This window comes from Formica exsecta, unplaced genomic scaffold (assembly GCF_003651465.1).
Source record: "Formica exsecta isolate Colony F162 unplaced genomic scaffold, ASM365146v1 scaffold176, whole genome shotgun sequence".
Taxonomy (NCBI): Eukaryota; Metazoa; Arthropoda; class Insecta; order Hymenoptera; family Formicidae; genus Formica; species Formica exsecta.
The window spans coordinates 366,913-381,186 of NW_021849077.1; positions in this window are offsets into that span (position 1 = coordinate 366,913).

The following is a 14,274-nucleotide window of genomic DNA, read 5'->3' on the forward strand; positions in this document are numbered from 1 at the left end:
AATACCAAGCTATTAGCACTCTATACAATTCTTTATATCTATAATGTATTATTATATTTAAATATTTATTTATTTTATAATTTTAGTCTTCTTAAAATTATCAATCATTCACGAATGCAGCAAAAATCAAATCTGACAAAAATGATTATTGATTATTATCTTAATCAATATCCAAATTATTTTTATTAATTTCAATACTGGCATTTCCTGTTTAGCTATATTTTTTATATATGGATAGATAGTATTTATAAATGTTTCTAATTACAAATGTGTGTTTAGGATTTTTAACTTCCATAAGCTTATACAAAGACTTTAAAAAATGTTTGTTAATTTATCTTATCTTACGTGTAATTGTATGTCATTTACATATATATGTAAATATATATATTTTATTAAGTGTGAGAAGGTTACGAGATATGATTTTTGCTTTTTGCGTGCGAGAAAAAGAAGAGAATGCGAGGGAGAAAGAGATGAGATAGACGTACATATAATGTATCCACTTTGATCTCAAACGAAAGGTAGCTCCGGCAGACGCGCAAAAAGCTCATGCCCACTTAATACGTGGCGGCTGATATCTCGAGAAATGTATTAGCGAATTGCTCGGTGCCAAGATGGGGAAATGTCTGCGGTATATTCGCGAATCATCTAACTCCTTTGCCGGATCTGCTGGCTTTGCTGCACTGGTATTAAATTCTGCGTGAACCCGCCGGTACCTTCAAAGAAACGTAGAGACTCTTGCTATTGCTCTTTTAAATTGGATATAAATTTTGTGCGCTAATATTTGCTACGTATACGTGAAGCGAGTTACGAAAAATTAAGGAAATTGGTTTACCTAGCTGAAAGAAACTGTTAATATAATTATTCGATGTAATTAAATGACTTATTTCTTGAAGAATATTTAGAAATTAAAGATTAAAAACTGTGCTCATTAAAATTACTAAGCTCGCAAGCAAGAGCAACTTGTTTATAGTGAGCTTTTGAATATCGAAGCGACTTTTAAGATAATTAGATACTTGAAACTATAAAATATGAAATATTATACAATATCCGAGTCAATAATAAATGATGGTTTATTCAATTATTTTCTGATATTCCATGCGAGCAATAAAAGCCGATTATAATGAGTATTATATGAAATAGCGCATTTACTTGGGATGTCATAAAATGAGTAATAGTCTTACTGTTAGTACGTTTTATTTGGCAAGGACGTGTATCTGTACGCAGCATCTTAACTGTGTGTGTGTAATAAAATATGAAATATATATATATATTTGATTGTAAATAATAAATAAAAGGCTAAAATCATGCGATTATTTTTTAATATTCTGGACAAGCAATAGTAGCTAATTTTAATTATTATTTCATAAATATTACACATATAAATTCGTATAATATATATAAATCTTATCATTTTTCAAATATTTTTATAAAATGAAATCTCGATACACTTTAATCGGCAAGAGCAGAACGCATATCGACCGTGCTTGTACTTTTGCGTGAATGTTCAAGTTCTTCCGGCTCGCGTGACCTTCTCGCGTAATCTTCTAACAATAAGACAGACTTCCGCTTCCGAAAGTTAATCCTCGTGGAAACCCGAGACACGCTTCTCGCAGGGATTTCAGGGTCGATCGATATCCTGATCGCGAGAGTACGAAGGAGATATGAGTGAAGAAAAAAGCAAAGTATAAAATCAGGAGACGAATGAGTCGCAAAAGCAGGAGGCGAGGGGGAGGAAGGAAAAAAGGAGAAACAGGGATCGCGGGTGAAAACTACCACCTGAAACATAACTTCTGATACGCTCTCGTCTCTTCAGCTTCGCTTGTTTTTTTTTAAACTCACGAGGGCGTTTTTCACGGCCTCTCCTATATCCCAGCAGCTTTCATCCCCGTATACGTATTATTCCCCCGATGAAAAGTGGAGAAGGGGGATGTTGCGTACCGACAAAGTCCATTCGTGACCTCTTTAATCCCGGGATCGAATAAGAATTCATTAGGAAGATATACAGAGCCCAAACTCGGTCTCGCGTAGGGGAGGACTTTTTAGCTTTCTCCGTATCGCGCGTCTGGGGTTTTAAATAAATTAAAAGTTTGCATTTTCTACGGAGCGAATAACTTCGTCGAGCGCCCAAATGCGACAGCGAGCTAAATTCGAAAGCTGAAGTCGGTAGAGTGGGACAAAGCGCTCTCGGCGATTAAAGTTTTCTCTAATTACTCTTAGAATCGAAGAGAACGGGAGGGTGTATTCGAAAGGCGAAAAGCATAGTTGACTATTCATGACGCAGCTCCACTTTTTTCGCAAGCTAGTGAAGAAAGAAACACGTGTTTCCGTTGCTTCTACGTCGAGTTTTGCATTTGGAAAGAAAGATTGAAGATCTTTGTTCTCTCGATACAAATGTTTAATAATGATACATTCAACAAATCCGTGGATACTGCGTGGGCGAATTCATTATATTAATCGTACATCCGTACTTTATCTGATCGTGCGTAGGCATTTTTATTGAAAGTACAATGACAAAAATTGTTTGACAAAGAGATATAGTATTTCTCATCTTTAAAAATAGAATTGATTTTATTGTATTAAATGATTATCTAGTTTTTTATAGGTCTCATCTCGTAATTATTGTTTATTTAGACGTTCGTAAAAGTCATTGTTAGATGTTATGTTTGTATTAGTGTAATTGAAGAGTCGAGGTATCTTTAATTAGATATAAATGTCTTTATAGCTTTTGAACATCGGATATATAAATGTGTATAGTGTTTTATTTAACATAAATACATTAATCATTTTTTATTAAATACATAATACAGGATGATGAAGATTGCTTACGTGATGAAGAATAATTTTACGATGCATTTAAAGCTGCGAGATGGTAAAAGGACTTGATGTCGACTTCGTGTCACGAGCGAATCTCAATGGAACGCTTAATGACTGCGTTACGCATTAATGGTCGCCTGGAAACTGCTTGAAGATACACGAGGAAGTCGTTTCCCGTGGATGTGACCGGAAACTCCAACAGCTTTCCCAATGAAGTAAGCAATGAATAAGTGCTTTGCGAAGGATAGATTATTGTGGCACAAAATAAATTTTTATAATTAACTCTCTGTTGAAATTTATATATATGTGTATTTTATATATGTACATACATATATATGTGTATTTTATATATAAAATTCATATATAAAATTCAAATTACATATATAAAATTCAGAAATAGATTTATTTTTTAGATAATTTACGATTATACGATTATATGAAAAATTTATATTATTAACGCCTGTAATTATTTTTAAACATGTAAAATATCGATTGGATGCATTGGAAAAAAGTAATATTTTCTTTAGTTTATAAATTATAAATTATTAAATATACTACATCTTATTTCTAATAACAAATGTTCTATATCTTACTTCTAACAAAAAATATTCTATATCTTCTAACGAAAAAAACAAACGTATAATGAGAACATTTTAATGTCATAACTGCTGTATTAATAACATTTACGACTTTTTCATTTGCAGCTTAACTTTTATTTTGGTACGTTTTTATTGCTCGCAAATAACATAAAAAATCCTCACTTGTAGTAACGTTGCGTAGTTGATGTTTGTAATGATCAGCTTTGCGAAAGAAGATGAAAGAAACGCATTTTAAACACATTTCGTCCGCGGTAGCACTTGCTCGTTTTTCTACAGCCATGTTAGATGCCAACTTTGATCGATTAATTAATTAAATGTAAACGCGACGTTCTCTCTTCATTATGGATTCTGTTTTTTCTACGGTTTTCTTACTTCTCTGTTTTACTTACTCTCGTTTTCCTTGCTTCATTCTCTTTCCAATTATTTTTGCGCTTATTGTATGCGAATCTCAAGAGCGAGCTTTGGAAATTCCCAAGTCACTTATTTGCGTTTAAAAGTCGCGTCTTTTTCTACTACGCAATGCAGATGATTAATTGGCCGATGTTTGTTATATTACGATATTAAATGCGAGGAAACTGTTCATTTATTCGCGACTTGTTTTTATCGATCCAATTAATAGATTCTCATGAGCTATGCTTTCAGTTTGCATCATAAGATAACGTGATAGAAGTTCGCAATGTCATTGAAATAATAGGGAATGCAACACACAATATGCATGCCGTGAATAATAAAGTTGAATGATTTATTCCAGTTTATTTACCGAGGAACACCCTTTTCGTATATGTAATATGATTTCGCGGAAAGATGAAATGCCAACATTTCATGCCGAACGGTAATCCGCGTTTTAATAAAGAGATTATACGATCATCCCGTACCCTCGAGAACGGATTGCACGAATATATCGTAGTTCAAGTAGCGCGATTTTCCGTCGCGGTTTAATATTTCCGTCGCGAGAGAAGTTTCTCGCGCTTTACCGTTAATTTCTTAGCAGCGTTTATTGCGGAAGTTAATACTTACGAAATTCCGTATTACTGTATCGTGATCTAAGCCGCTCGTTTTCTCTCTCTATTTCTCTCTTTCTTTCTTTTCTCGTTCTACCCGTTATCTTCTTCTGCTACCGCTGCCGCGAACATTCTCTCTCGCGAAACGACGATCGTACGGTAGAGTCATTAAGAACTTTCTCTGGGTGCCGTGGTCGGAACTATGGAAAATTGATGAGAGCGGGCTATCGTTATTTTCCCCGATGTTTCTCGCTCTCCAAGGGATCTGATGGCAGCGGAAAATGAGAGGATACGCCGCAAGGCAAAACGATTTTGTCTCGCTGCTTTCTGCTTGATTGCGACGCCGCGACAAATACAGTATGCCATCAGCAACGATGTTGCGAATGCATCGAACAAATTACTGTTTTTTATCATGCGGTGAGGAGATTTTTACTAGAGGATTAATCGACGTATTTTTTATCTGTATATTTTCTATATTTTTATATTGTTCTTTGCGGATTGCCTGTTCTTTTCACGCTGTATTTCACATTAGACGGATATCAAGCGTTTTCGTTTTTTTTTTTACTATTGTAAAAATACAATTTCTTCAGAAAATTGGGTAGCGATTTTCTCGATATTTTTACGAGACTCGATAACAGGTTTCGCAGCTTGCCGGGTTTCCCGTCTCTTTCATGCTTCGTCTCGTTCTCCACTTCTCTGACCGCCCCATCCTTCGCCTTCAGCGAACGTTGGGATGCAATTACTTAACGCAGCGAGCACGCCGCCCTTTTCTCGCCGATGAAAAATGCGCGCACGCCGGCGGTTGCGCCGCTTAAATCTTTCCCATTTGTCAGTTTGCCCTTGGCTACTGGACGTACCTTTTCGCTTCTCTGCATCTTTGAAAACAGAACAGAGAAGATCAGTGTTTTTCTTTGCATTTGAGACTTTGCGAATCTAAAAGAAATATAACGATTTCTTTTCTCTTTTTATTGTAAGATTATTAACTATTTGGGATCACACACAGAATTTTTCCATTGTAAGATTAATTTTAATATTATGATTTTTTTTTTCTTTAAATCTTCTACTTATTACTTATTTTTATATGTCGTCTACATTCTTTAAAAAGAAATGATAGAAATCGTAACGCAAAGAACTTGCTTCTTTTCTTAAATTTGTTCTCGAGAAATCCTGTCGTATGACGATTTTCTCCCGTGGCAAGAATAAGAAACAGAACTTTCGACAACGTGATTTCACTGCGGAATAGATGCCCTCGTGTACAACGAGCTGGGAGGGACGAGTATCCTTGTCCTTTGAACTTGTCAGACACGTAAAAGAATCGTGTTCACGAATCTGCATTTTGTCACGATCATAGGGTCATGTGCCAAGGAGGGCAGATTTCCTCATTGATCTGTGACAAATCTTTCGATGAAGGGAGAAAGTAAATTGAGTTATATCTCGGGCGAAATATCAAGGTGGAAAGGTTTTCAACGAAAGCTTCTCTCTTAACAAGTCCGTATATATGTTACGATCATCAGTCACACGAAAAGATTTGAATATTTTGAGACAAATTCTCTCTTTTATTTTAGAAGATTATCTTAAATATATATGGAAAAAAGTGCGCAAAACATACATACGTATTTCTTACTTTTTTCTCGCCGCAATATATTCGAATCTCTCATCTAAATCCCGGAGGATAGTTTCGATTGTTTGTTTGCCGAGGTACCTTCTCCAAAGTTGCGCGCGACAAGCATAAAGAAGACCACTATTTTTCAAACTTTGCTCCGGTATACGAAGAACGGCAGTGTGCAGCGAACGGAGCAAATATATAACTTCGTGTCAGTGGCGCACGAATAGTCGTTACATTCGTGCTGGCGCCAGTACGTCTCACGTATGTCGTGACGGAGCACACGAATGTTCTCTCTGTTTCTCATACGTCCATTGTGCCTCGTCCTTTTTTCTTACGGTCGCTTTTTCGCGACCACTTGTTCTGCTCCGCAGAGTGCCGACTGTGGAAATTCGAAAATCGCAGAATAGCTACATCGAGAATCACACACCGCGGCTCATTTTAATATTTTCGTAATATTGTATTTTCTGAAAACACACACAACCCTCCTACGCGCGAATTTAACAATATTTTATCGTGACGGATGAAATGCGTAAAAGGATTATTTTATTATTATAATATTTTATCGTAGCAGATATATAGAATGTAAGAGAGAGATTATTATTTTTTTTTTACTCACTGGTTTAAATAAGCTACAAAATTAAATTTTGTTTTTTATATATTTTGTTACAATACATATTTTTTAAAAAACGTTATATTAATTTTTGAACGCTATTGTGAAAAAGTATTATTTCTGTATCACTGAAGATACTTAATTTTACCATTTTATATCAAACAATGAAAACTTTTTGATATTGGAAATTTCAAGTTTGCACGGGGAAAATACGTTATAAAGCTCGCAGATCATGTCATATAAACGCATCGATATCAGAATAATAATAACGAAAATAATCAGTGAAAACAGATTATTGTTCAAACAGGAAAATGCGGGGATTTTACAATATATTCGCGAGTCATCAACATGATTATTAAATTCAATTATCTACAATTGATGACATCGAGCCGACAATTACTGTCGCACTCGGATCTTTAAATTTTCAGATTCAGAGAATGAAATAATGTTTGTAATATGCATCAGGCAATTGAAAATGCGCGCTTGAAATTTTGAAATCAATTTATATTCTCGATGCATTGTTTATTCAAGTCTTTCTTTTATTATTTTTTTCGCCCATTTATAGCTATGACATTATTATGGCTAGCTGTAACGAGAAAGATTATGTTTAATTTTAAGATCTTTTTCTGTTATTGTGCTTCAACGTGCTTTAAAAACCAAACTTTTTTTAAAATCGTGTTTCAAATATGAAATAATATTAGCAGGAAATATTTAAAGCATTACATCTATATATTTTTCCCATCAAAATAATATAAAATTGTTCTTGACAATTATTTGATAAAATACATTCTCCTTAAATACATAAACTTTATATCACAATTAAATTTATTGTTTAGATATTGCTCAGATATTTTTCAAAATTAAATTTTTCTTTGTAAAACAGGAGGCATTAATTTTTTTTTATTTGGTATAACAGAACCCTTAAAATCTTTATTTGTTTTGATACATTTCCATTTTTAAAAAAGGAATGTTATTGATATTGTTGCCTCTTTTCCGCAATACTGATTGGTTATTCGTCACTGCGCTGTGCATTACTTCATATCAATAAAAATCTGTTATGGCTGAGTGACACATTTGACAGCTCAAATATTAAGTATGTGTGTATAAATTTAATTTAATTGATTTTGAAAAAAAACGAGTAACTAGAGTTAATACGTAAGTAATTATATGATACATACACACAAAACAAATGGCGCGCGCATGTTCTAGTATTCTAATGAATAAAAAAACCAGGAGAACTACTACATAACTATTATGATTCCAATTGGAAACATGAATTTTTGACGCAAATTTCATATATCTGATTGTAATTATATTCATTTTTTAGATTATTAAGAATTTTGTCGAGATTCGAGTGATTCGAGATCCGAGCAAATTACACTTTGGTTGTCAATAATAATTTTCATAATTTCATTTTGATGGGAATTAAATTCGGATTTACACTCGTTCATAAGGTGTCGGAAACATTCCGTTTCGGATATTATTCGCATATTTATAATGGAATAAATGATGAAAAACGGAGTTGTTTTGATCGGAAACAATTCCGAATAGATACATAATAAAAAACTCCCCAGAGTCCTTATTATTTACGCAACGCATGGTATGCCGTGTTGGTGGTGGGGAAACAACACACATATGCGTGATATATATATATATGACTACTAGAGTCAGTCGTTAAGAAGCGAGTACCGAAATAACCGCACGGCAGTAATCGTGAGTACACTGGGGAAAGCGTCGGAAAAAAGAAAAGAAGATATACAAGCGAGAATATAATCGCTGATATCAAAGTATCGTTGATTATTAATATTTCACTGTTTCAGTATTTCGCTCGCGGGTACTGTTGTATGGTTTTTCCCCCCTTCAGTATCCGTTAAGCTTACATGTTGAGTCGTCCGTCGCAAGGTTTCGATGTGTATATTTTCCCAAAAATCCGGTTGCATACTCCGGGATGAAATAAATTGATAATGGTAACTAGAGAGGACATTACGCACGTATTGATCCTTTAATGTCCATTACACTTCTCAGCACTAAGCTTTGCGCATTGTTACAAGCACACTGATACTTTAAGTTGAATTTTTTTCTTTTCTTGAAGTATCCGCGCACGATCATAGTTGATGTGCAGGTGCAAGTGCACGCCTATCTTTGCATCGAAAATAATTATAGAGAAAATAAGGGTGTTGTTGTTATTTTTTTCTCTTTCTCTCGTCAATTTTCTTTGTTCTTCTCCTTTCTTCTCTTGAAAAGCAAAGACGTCAGCTTACATCTTTTATTGCATGAAATTTTTAGAAAAATATTGTGGTACGATGTTGGAATAATTAAATAATTAAATGAACGCAAAAAATGTTTCGTTGTAATGTTACGGTTAAGCTTGAAGAAAATTATAGGCGAAAATTGAATTTGCCAAATATCGAACAAGCTACCCCAGCATCAAATTACGAAACAGAAACTCATTGTTGCAGGATCGCGTGCGCCGTATTGTATGCCCTCCTCACTCATTTTCCTTCACAGACGTGTACCTAACGGGAGCTCTTAAGCCATTCATATTTCTCTTTAACGTCCGCGACATAAAGCTCGGGTAACGAGGAAATTTCGACGAGAGAGCAGAGCCGCCCCGGTGCTCAAGGTGCAGTAACGAGAAGCGGTTAAAAATACGATTCTTTGTCCGCGAGAGAAGCCCGATCCTCCGAAAGACGCGCGTGCGCTCTTAGTTGGGATGCCGAGAAATAAATAAAAAAGGCCGCGGGGAATTTCGTGTCCATTCCAAAATTGGAACTGGGGGAGCCTCTTGTGTCGTGTTTGGAACACACTCGGAATGCGTTCGGTAGAGTGGAATTTGGAGAAGCCGTTTTCGGAGCAACGTTTGCTTCAAAAAATAGAGGAAATGTTAGTTGTATAATAATTTTACAACACGTATCGAGAAATAATTTTTTTTAAAATAAAATTGTATAATTGAAAATGTTTCTTTATTTAATCGTCAATTTTCAAGTGATTAGATAAACGAATACAAATATGATAAAATTATTTCCGCTTTGCAGATTATTATTCTTATATTTATAAGTATGCATACTCTCTGATCTTTAAATCGTTGAGGAAAATTAATCTTGATTGATACCGATGTTTATATGCATATTCTATTGTAAAATATTATTAAGAGCCAGATTAGAAATCTACGCGATTTTCGCTGATAGTGATATTGACGAAGTTTGCACCCACTGTGCCCAGACGCACTTTCAGCATTACTGTCTGCAGTACTGCCCGCTTTTAGGCTCTCTTGGCGCATATAACGCAATTTGAAAACAGAAGCAATTAGTACGAAAACAACCTGTATAGACGTGGTACTCACTTTGTATTAAACAGGAACCCTCCGTCCGGCGGGTGGATAAATCGATTATTGTCCTGATAACAACATCGAGCCAGCTGCAGCAGCGTCGAGCCTCTTTTGTAACGAAACTTTCTAAAGTAGAATATATAATCAACGTTAACAATTTTGAAAGCACATGTGCTTTACAAATTAATTCTACCGACAGCTTCTGGTTATGTATATTTCACATCAAAACGATATTTAATAATAATAATATATATTATTATTATATTTTAGTAATAAATGTGTCTTAAAAATGTACGATTTAGATTGTTTTTTGATCCATCTTCAGTATGGATATAAATATATAAAGATTACATTGGAATTTGAAAACTTGACATACACATTTGTTGTTGCAGTCAAATTTTTAAGTTAAAATCGATGATCAAAAAGAAAGACTCATTAAAACCCGCGTACAGTCTGTACAAATTAATAAACAATGTCTAAACGACATTTACAATATAATGTTGTGTTTTAAAATTCCAGGGGTGATTACGATAACTTTGGCCCCCTATTTGAATGGTCGTTTCAGAAGACATTTTTGACGAGGAACACGGGAAAAATAGTAAAAAAAATTTCCGACCAATAGTTTTCGAGATATATCACTTTAAAGTATTCCAATGTAATCTTTATATATTTATATCCATGCTGAAGATGAACCAAAAAGTAGTCCAACCGTACATTAAAAAAGAAAGAAAGAATACACATTTATTACATTTAAAATATAACAATAATAAGTTCGCGCATCAATAACCGCGCCTCAATAACTAATCGCCAGTTTTCCCACTTAATTTGTTGATATATAAAGTAATTTATTATTTATAGAAAATTTAAATAAAATTGATTTCTTTTGTATAAGTAACAGCTATGATTTTTTCCATTTTGTTTAATATAATATTATAAACGAGAATTATAAACTTACATTTATTTAAATGAAAAAAGTTCAAAGTTCTTAGGATATTATTAAGATATTATTAATTATTGCATCGTTATTATATTGAGACTCGGTGTTAAGTTAATTAAATCGCTGATTGCTCAAAGTACGCGTATATGTGAAATAAATTGCGTATTATCAACGCTGAAATAGCGGTATGATTTACAAACCTTAATCCGAGATGGAATGGTACATTGCAGGGGTCTTAATTGCTACTCATTTAAGAGATGATTTGAGAGAATAAATCATCGTGTCGCGCGAGAAAGAATTGATTTTCCTCGCGCCCTGTTAATAAACAGTTTGCGCGTGCATTCGAGTACGGCATATGCTGTTAGACAACGGCAAAAAATTTCACCCCGCTATTCGGCAAAAGTCGTTACGCGGTAACGACTTCGCCTTAAGCGCGTCGTTTCTCGGTTCCCCTTTTTGCCTCCGTCAAAAACCCGTAGTCTCCTAGCATCCGGGATCTTTTGATCCTGTGACGTACGTCCATACCCTTTCGTTTGACGTGGCCATTCCCCATAAATTTCGGAATTACATTTTGCAGCCTGGTCGGTTACGTCCTCGCGTAGAAATGTTTTAGGACAAATATTTACCGGCGATCTTCGCAGCTGTAATACTGAAATACGGTCACTTATTTCTCTTGGCGAAACGACAGGTAGCAGACATTCGGTAGGGTAAAAGCGTACGACTTTTTTTCTCGATGATCAGATAAGACGTTACGTCGCGTGCGTATGAGTTTCCGAGATAGTTATCTAAATTAACGAACTCGCGTCCGGTTCTCGATCAGAAACCTTTTAGCGACTCTTTTCATATTTATATAATGACAAGCGATATAAACTAACAATATGTAATGGGACTTGTGTATAACGACACTGTAATTAATAATAATTAATAACACAAATAAATTATATAATAATAATTAATAATAATTAATAATACATGATATAAATAATTTGTAATATAGATATGCATATATAACATTTATACAAAAATATCAACTCTTTATCTTTTTACAAATATTTCGCACATGTAACAAATATATGTTTTACTCGTAAAATTTTAGCTTAACTTAATAAGAAGGATAATGTATCAGAGTAATTTTTTTGAACAAACGAATGAATTATTTCGTTCAGATAACAATGCTTTTTATGTGGATGGTTCTAATCTAAATGGTCTTGCTCTCCCTTTTCACTGGACTAACCACCTTTCTGATAATTAGAGTCAATACAGTTTCGCCTCTTTTATCTGCCCATAGTCGTTATATTTTTGTACTGTTTCATATAATTGGACCTCGCTCACCCAAATCCTTTTCATGTTTCTTTTATCGTGCATTATCTCGAATATCGAAGCGCTATCACAGCGATGATAATTGCGCGATTTATCGTTGCCATAAAAATTGCATTTGCATCAAAAATAGAAAATCACGACCGCCACTTGTACATCTACTATATATCGTATACCAAAATAATTTCTAGATGTTTAATTTTTTTGTGACTTAGATAAAAAGCATATGAATAAAAAATAGAATTTTCTCTATTAATAATTTACAAAAATTATTGCGCATTAATTGTCGTGATAATGCAATTTTGATCAAGCTTAATATTTTATTTAATCAAAGTAGATATTTGTATTGTTAACCATTTAAAATTTAAAATTTCTTAAAATATAGAAAATTGAATAGTTGCTAAAACAATTCTTTTAATTTTTTTCGCTGAGTATCTTAAAAAATTACATATGAAATGTTATTTTTATGTGCAAGTTTATCTAATCCGCGAAAAAAATAGCTACTGTATTTTCGTGACGCGACAGGTATAATGTAACTAGCAAGAGCTTCGAAGCTTCAAAGGAGAGGGGGAGGGGAGATCCAGAATCTTGGGTAATATCGTATATGATATATCTTCTAGCACCGGAGCGATGTCTTCTCGTAGTGGCGACGTTATATTTACTCGGCTGCAAGAGAGCCAGTCGAGGTAATTGCCACCCTTACTGCCGGCACCCTTCTGTGCGAAGCGTAATACCGTTATTTTTATTAAGTTTTTCTACGGAGAGAGAGAAAGAGAAAGAGAGAAGTAACTCATATCACCAGCCGAATGAGCGCAACGTTTGTTCTCCCAAAGGAGGGAAAACGATGAACTGTCCTAGCACGAGGGACAAAAAAAGCGTGACACGCACGAGATACTCTACAAGGTGATCTCGAGGAAAGAGTTCAAAGTTCGCGCATAACGAGTGCAAACAAATCCCTTAAACGGACGCGTCTCCTCATCAGAACTTCGACACTCGGACGTTATATTCCGACTTGATGAAGTTGTCTAGAACAGGTCGTACGATTCTCATGCAATTTAGGGCCGGCTACACGGAAAAAAAAAAAGATAATACTTGAGATGTACGATTCGCTGCGTAATCCAAATCCTTTCTTTTGCTGTTCTTTTGTGAGATGATTCGGAGAATATTTCGCGTGATGCTTCTGTAATTTCAGTTTCTTATGAGTTAAAAAAAAATATCGTATCAAACAAAGTGGAACTTTAATCACAATCTTTTTTCTTTTTCACTGATTAGACTTTCGTCTTAGTTTCTTTTGTTGGATGTTCAGACTTTATTTCAAATTTATTGGTGCACAAGAAAAAATTTATATTTAAAATGAAATATTTTTTATATTAACTTAATTTATATGTTCCAAAATATTACAATATATATATATATATATATATTATTTTTATGTATCATACACAGAGCGCATAAGTATATAATATTTATCGTCATATATATATATTTAGATTTAAATATCATTTTAAACTTTTATAACGTTTCATAGATCGAAAAATAAATATAAAAATAAACCGGGCATTTAGGTATTAATATTTTGTATCAATAAATTTTTTTTCTTTTCCGCCACTTTCTCCTCCACCGTTCTCTCATTCGTCGCACAATTCATATCTTTTTGCTTTCTTTCTTTTTATATTCTCTCTCGTCCTCCAGCGATCTCCGCTCCGTTCGTATTCTCGATCTTCGGCGTAAGAGCGAGACAATGGTCGGCGTGCTCCAGAAACTATCGTAAAAAGAAATTCTCGGACGATTTCTAACATTTTGTCTCAAATACATGTAATATTTTGTGCGTTATCGCATTCATAAAACGTATCTCTGTAATATTGAATGAAACAAAAATCCATTCTTATCTCTCTTTCTTCCCATTTGTGCTATTGTTCAGATTCCCATTTTGAGCTGCCTCTCACGAGCTTATTGCGATTAATTGTACGTATCGGATACTTCACAATTGTAACTCAAGCGATATCTCTCCCAAGATTGTAGAAAGTATCGTCGAATCCGCGGCACGCCGGCCGTTTTCGAA